The sequence below is a fragment of the Phodopus roborovskii genome, unplaced genomic scaffold (genome assembly GCF_943737965.1).
Source record: "Phodopus roborovskii unplaced genomic scaffold, PHOROB, whole genome shotgun sequence".
NCBI classification, from domain to species: Eukaryota; Metazoa; Chordata; class Mammalia; order Rodentia; family Cricetidae; genus Phodopus; species Phodopus roborovskii.
In genome coordinates this window covers 69,072-76,557 of record NW_026125213.1, presented here as the reverse complement: position 1 = coordinate 76,557, position 7,486 = coordinate 69,072, and the positions used below count along the sequence as shown (strand labels likewise).

Sequence of the window (7,486 nt, the reverse complement as noted above, 5' to 3'; positions counted from 1 at the left end):
CTTTTATGCTACCCACTGAGGTGCCTGCAGATGTTTGAGGAGTTAATTCCCCTAGTCTGTTAAGCGCCTCAACTAAGGCCAAAGCAGGATTCCTGGTTTCAACCCGGAAAATAATTTCAAGACTAGACAGAATGGAGTTTGGTTTAGTAAAGACATTCTAATATACACTTGAAGTGAATGGATCAAGAGAAAGAAAAAAATCTCTTCATTGTCTTCGCAGTGGTCCTATATTGTGGTTTGAATAAGAAATATCCCCATAGGCTCATGTATTGAACACTCTCCAGTTGGTAATGCTGTTTGGGGGAAGTTCTGGAATGTTTAGTGCATGGGGCCTTGCTGGAGGAAGTGCATCACTGCAGGTAGGCTTTGAGATTCTATGGCCTTGCCGAACTTCGGGTTCACTTAACTCTACTTTCTGTGTGCAGATGGGATGTGATCGCTCAGCCCATGCCTTCCCAGCTGTCATGTCCTAGCTCTCTGCTACCACAAACCCAAACCAACCCTTCCTTGAGTTACTTGTAGCCTTGGCATTTTATAATAGCAACAGAAAAGTAGTAAATACATCATATATGTCATTTTAGAGGCTTTTAGAGTTACTGTCTTCAAATGTCTACATGTGATGGCAGGTGGCTTGCTTCTAAGAGGCACCTAGAAGGATTAGAGTTGCTAAGATCACAGGGATACAGGAAGGCAGGAAATCTTCAAAGTTGAGTCTTGTTTGAAATTCCAAGACAGCATCCTAGAAAGGGAATAAATCCGTGCCCAAGGTCATATTCTCACAGGCCTAAAGAATTTTCATTACGGGTTTAGCTATATATAAAAAGAATGTATTTCTATGCTGGCAAACTTCATACAAATCTTAATTGTGCTTGCCGGCAAGAGGCTTCAGCCAGACTCGGGGGGATCTATACCTTCCCAGACAGCCATGATTTCCCTTTTTGTCCTGCCTCAGTGGTGGTCAGGAGTCTGTCCTTGAAGCTGTTAGTCTGGGAAGTTTATTATGCCAGATTATTAGTAATGATGATGAAGCTGATAAAATGAGAGTTAACATTGTTAGTATAATTAAGTGCCAGGAGTTAAGCTAGACCTGCCTTTGTATGATCCTGCTTTCTTTGTGAGACCTCTGATCATGTTTGCTCATATCTGATCTCAGGAGAACCCTCCCCCTACTCTGTCATAGGCAGTATTGCTTTCTTTGATTTACAAATGAGTTCACTGGTGCTCAGACAGTTTAGATAACTGGTTTAAAATTCTTTAACTAAAGAAGCCTCTTTCCAACATGAGATCTTACCTTCAAAGTACATATTGCTAATAGTGAACATGTACCACTGCATTCCAGTTTGTCCCTAATGATGCAGGTGAATTTCTCATATGTTGACCTTAAGTGTCTTATGTCTTCAGGCCACTGATTCCTAGGAGATCCTCACATAGGTCAGTACGAGAGTGGTTGGGGTAGATAGATGGGTCCTAGGGTGAGATGCTAGCAGCTATATGGTGGGGGTACCAAAGGCAGAAATGGCCTTGGTACCAGGATCTAGTTATATGCCTGGTGGCTTCAGAATCAAAAGAACTTTCTGGTCCCATCCCAGAGTATGCCATTGTCTGGAGGTCATCTCACAAACACTTTTGTAGATGATTAGTGCCACCAAGAATGTTGACCTGAAATTACCTCACAGATTAGTAACTGCCCCATGTCACAGTAATTCAACAAGTGAAGGTTCTGTTGGGTGGAAGATGACACATATCTTCCAGGGCTGGTGTAGGCAAAGGAAAGTTTGGGGAGTCTCATCAGAGAATCAACCCTTAGTCTCATCCATTTCATTCCCTTTGAAACCTTCGTGAGATATATGACTTCACTTGTTCAAGGTGCTACATTTAGTGAAACACACAGTTCTTACACTATGAGTTTTCTTCAACAAATCTATCTAGGCTAGGCATCATGGGAATTCAAAGATAAATCACCTATGATCAGTGCCTTGAAAAATCTAAAGATTTATGTGAAAGATAAGATGGATCCACAAATCATATAATACAAGGCAAGACATGGCATCAAGTGGCCTGAGTGAGAGAAGAGTAAATTGATGTAGTATATAAAAGAAAAAAGTAGGCATTTCTTCTAGATGGTAATCAAATACTGCTACACCAAGAAGGTAGGTGTTAAACTAGAAGTCACAAACTAGAGGCTGCTCTCCAAGTCTAACCCATAAACATGAGGACACAATTGAGACTTATGGTGGAGCAGCAAGCAAGCATAGACACGGTGGCGAAGTTCACTTACTCGTTTGTTACAGACAGGACTGACCACAATAAATGAGAAATGGGATTTAAATTATGGGCCAAGACTAGATGACGGGGCACTTGTCCAAGGAACATGAATTTCTCATCTTACAAGTATGTATCATAAGAGACCCTCACAAGCTTCCTCTAACTAGCCCCTCTCTCTGGGGAACATTTATGAAGGACAGACATTGTGGTCTACCAGGTGACAATATCATATGCTAAGAGGGGTTTATGGTTTCAGGCCTGGGAAAAGATTATCAGGTGAGCATTTTGTGTCTATGGATAAATAAGAAACAAGGGACACATCACTAGACACACACTGCAATGTGTATGTCTCATGTTTGCATAATTCACAGATAAAAATCCCCAGTGAGCCTGGCTCGGGGCTGTGGCTCTTTTGCTATAAATACCTGGAACCCTTTTTCCTGCTCTGCTCAACCAGCTGTTCACTTTCGACCCTACCTTGGACACCGAAGGTCGGGAGAACTCCACCTTTACCCAATTATGGGTCTTGTTAATATGTTCTCAGGCAGTTTTCCAGAGTCTGGTCTCATTGTGCTGATTAAATCAATAGTGCTGACCCTGCCCCACTGAAAACACAGGTGGGAATGACAAGTCTCCTGTCTCTTGTCCCTGATTTGAACCTAGAGTTTGCTCAGTGATCTTTCCTCTTCTTGCATCCTACCTTCACCCAGACACAGATCTGAGGACTCTATCTCTTGGCCTGAAAGACCCCAAGAGTTGTGAGCCTGTCAGGAGAGGCCCCTGCCCCAAGAGACGAGACCAGACCACTGGATGCAAGTGCAAGAGGCTGTTTATTGCTCACACAGGTACCTGTGGACACTTCAGTCTTTCGAGAGATTGAGCGTGCCGAGGTTAAAACTCAGGCAGTTTATATAGGGTTGGTGTGGCAAGAAGCAGAAGCATGGTTACAGGGATTTCATTGGTTCATTTAATTAAGGCAATTGGGGTCAACCAAGGACTGAGTTGCTTATTCCAGTTGGGCACAAAGAATTCAGTTATGACTATCTCAGTACTCTGGTGGTCTTGATAGAATGCTCCCAGGACCTTCTGTTCCCAGATATCGTCCTGCTGACCTTGCTTTGGTCCAAGCTGCAGACCACAGATATCTGGTAGGTGTCAGAGGAGAGGAACATCTGGTTCCCTCCTGTACTTTCCCATAACTTGACCTTGGCAAGTTGGCAAGAGCAGCTCAAACAGGCAATACGCAGCATAGTGGGGGTCTTTCAGGCCCAAGGAATATTGAATTTACCAACACCCCTCAGGGCAGAATTATCTAAATGCAAAGCTATATTAATGCAAAGCTATATATTAACAGAACTTCAATTGCGTTTCCAGAATATAATGAAATTGTGGAACTAGAGCTGCGAAACCTGGATTTTAGCCCTGACTCTGCAATAACTTTCTGTGGAGGACTTCCATAGATTGTATGATGCCCGTCAACCATTTGTTTTCCTCTTTACAACAACATCCAATATTTCTAAGTCAAGAGATTCTGGTGAACTCATCCTAACTCTAGTTTTAGGGTGAAGTTCTGATTGGCTTCAGATGGTCCACATATCTTCTTCCAGTGGCTACAGGTCAGAGATGTCCCCTGCATCAAGACAATAATTAGAGACAATAAGGTTAACCTCCTGAGCCTTGTTTGAACTACTGATGAAAACAGCATTTCAAGGAGGAAGTGAAAGACCCGCAGAGCGTGGACCTTCACGCTCCCACTCAGGAAAGGCGACACCCAAAGCACTCACGAGAAGAGGTCTTGATACAAAAGCATGAGGACTTTTAATTCCAAGTGCACTGGGGTTCACGGTCATGCACCACGCAGGGGTAGAGGACTGAGGACCCTGAGTACAGAATTGAGACAGCCTTTATAGGGTTACAACAAAGCCCACACATCATAAACCAATCATCTCATAGCAACCAGAGCCCGTGTGGTGTGGACCAATAATTTAAACCATCCAAGCCTGCTCTTTATAGACTACTCATTTTCTATAGCCCTGGAGGTCTGCATTTGTGTGGACTGCTAGGTGGGGTGACAAATGGCAGTTAGGTTATGTCGCTGGAGCAGGGGCTTCACAAGCAGTTTACAAAGTCAGGTAAGTGGCAAGGGAGTGTGACCTTTCTCCTATTTACTGGCTGAGGACAGGGTCTGGAATTTAAGGTATTTAGTATTTTTAAACTTCTAGCTTCCTGGGGTCATTGGAGAGTTAGGCTGTATTTTTCCATCCTTACAGAAGCACATAGTTCTCAGGTTCCTTGGGGTCCATGTTGGTTCCAACTTAAGGGAGAGGGAGAAGTGGGAGAGGGAAGAAGAGAAGGGGCTAATATTATCATCAAGTTTCCAATCTAGTCGGAGTAAATGGGAGATGTATCTCTAAACCATAAAGTCATATGAGCCTATAATAAACTCATTTTGTTCCACAAGCCTGTTTGGAATGAACTTAACTTTCTTGCGCTCAATCATCTGGGCTGTGTGATGATAAATCCTGAGTTATGTTCCCTCAGAACTTTGGTTCCCTTGTCCATCATATGAACATGAAGGCTGCTGAGTTACATTCCAGAGTTTGGCTTGGAATTCTCTGTGCAGACCTCCTTTGATAGGCGGTGGTAGAGCTGGGTTATTCTTAGGGAACTACAGGTTTTAGTTGAGACCTGAAGAATTGGAAAGGTGGCAAACAAGCTGTTTTCTTCCCAGACACATCAAGGAGTAAGTAAGAAGTAAGAAATCTGGGGGCAGATTGTCTCAACGCCTGCAAATTATAATCACAAAAGCAGACTGTTTTCTAGTCCTGGGGTGCACAAGCCTACACCTTCCCTACATCTGCCCCCAGAAGGCAGTCTCCCCTTCATTCAGGTATCTTACATTTGTATTGGGACTGTGAATTCCTGAAGCATAAAGTCTGGGTCTTAACTAAGTTTCTTCGTGGTGCCCAGTTTGGTGCTCTCTCTGTCCTCAATGAGTTGAGGCAGAACAACTGAGTAACAACTCAAAGGCAACTAACAGTCCCAGGTGAGAGCTGAGAGGAAATGGGAGTATAGAATTACATTTCCAGAGAACCTCAAATGCCCAGAGAAGGTATTTGGTCCATGCAGCACCTTCCTAGAGAGGGTTAAACAATAAGGCAATCAAAGGACACACCCATGCAACCATAGTGTTCTTAGGGAGGTGATAGACCATTTGACAAGGAGAGTTTGTGTGAACTGAAAACATATTTTTCTGAAAGACAGCTTGGAAAGGTTCTGGCTTTTGCTTTTGGCACCCTTCCAAGAATAATCAATTTCCTCTGTAGGCTCATTTTCTACAGGTGTGATCAATCAGGGAGCTGGGGAGAAAAAGCAAAATCAGACAGATATTGGGGTACACGGACCCAGGGCAATCAAAATCCATCACTGCTTAACAACCCCAAGGACACACACGTAGAGAAACACACACTCACACGCACACACACACACACGAGAGAGAGAGAGAGAGAGAGAGAGAGAGAGAGAGAGAGAGAGACTACACCTGCAATTCATATCCCACACAGCTTTTTGGGGTACTCCAGTGCTTGAGCTGGTGGGCAGACACAGCTCAGCTACGTGCTGCACTTAGTTGCAAGTTTATTCAGTCTGCAACAACATCATCTCTTCTTGACTTTTCTGACCTTAACAGTCCTGAAGACTGTAGGTGCTTGGTGGGTGATTTGGTGTGCCCCACAAGTGGATGATTTTCATATCTTTGGCATGACACGATAGAAGTGACATGACACACTTCTCATTGATTTCAAATTATCTTTGATCACTTAACAAGGGGTTTTATTCAGTTGCATAAAAGTTTTCTTCACTTTAGAGTTGACAACTTTTTTTTTGAGGATAATCAAAGTTTTATTTAAAATTACAGAACACTTAAAAGTAAAGAATATAACGCATTTGTGTTTTTATTGTGTAACTTACAAAACATATTTTCAACTACTATCAAGTTTTACCCGAATGAAGTATGCTGTGTAGCTCACAGCTGCTTTCTCACCTCAGTGTCAGGAGGCTGGGGCAGAGGTAGGAGACAGACATCCCTGTGGGTGGGTGGGTGGCTTACTCCTACTCAGACTGACAGTTTTTCTTCTTCCTAATGTGACTCTCAATTTCTCTTCTCAGGCCTTCATCCAGGATGAGATCCAACGTTCTCATGCCTGTGTGACTACTTTCAATTCCAGGAGATCAGGCCTTGTTTCACTTGTTCTAGAATTTGTTCACTATAGCTTCCTCCTCTTAGGTGTGGCCACATACTGTTAATGGCTTCCTGTTTACAGGTGTGGCCACACATGGTTAATGGCTTCCTCTTCACGGGTGTGGCCACACACTATTTCTCACTGACTTCTTTTCCAGCTGTGGTTTTGGAGCAGATGAAGTTGGTCTAGGTCTTGGTCATAATCATGTCTTCAACTCCTTCTGTCCCATTGGTGCCTCCGTCAATGTGCATACTATATCGCTTCTTCGGTTCTTTTAGCTGCTGCTTGACTGTATAATGTATTCATTGTCTTAAAAGTCAGCCTCAGAGTTCTTACTTTGTAAAGCCAAAACTTTCTTCTCTACTAGCAAGCCTCAAACTTTTCTTCTTCTTTGACACAATTTATTGTAGACTGCACAACCTTAATGTAGGGATTTAGTTTAAGATCCATCTTAGCACTTTCAACCATGACTTGTCCATATTTTACTCACTGCTTATTTCAGGCAGGGTCTCCAAAAGGTCAAAAAAAAATACTAAAAATATGTTCATTCTGGAGCTGAGGCCTGACTGGGCTTACTTTTTTTTTTTTTTTGAGGAGAATAAAGACAAACACCACTAAAGGATGTGAAATGAGTTGAATCTGAGTTTGTCCTGGAACGCCCTGGCATTTTGAAATTGTTATCTGACTACCTGACCTAGCTCAGTGATATGCACCCAAACATTATACTCACAGACCCCAATTCTTTTCTGCCGCTCCCTCCCACACTGACTCTTATTTTCTCTCTTGAAGGGAAGGAATGATACTTTGAAACTACATAAATACTCTGTTCTCACCTTTCAGTTTACTATTTCTATCAATTTGGAGTTGCACATTCTGGTTTTAACCTGTAGGACTCTATTGCAGTGATCTAGTTTGGTGCTCACTAGATTTGATTCGTAGTGGGCCTTTCACTCTGTACTTTTCATGTTTTCTGTACGCAT

General features: G+C 42.8%; 1 pseudogene; it reads right to left on the bottom strand.

The window, feature by feature from the left end:
- Nucleotides 1–6,375: 6,375 nt before the first annotated feature.
- LOC127226993 (E3 SUMO-protein ligase NSE2-like) lies at nucleotides 6,376–7,173 on the bottom strand (annotated as a pseudogene).
- Between the last annotated feature and the right edge of the window lie 313 nt (nucleotides 7,174–7,486).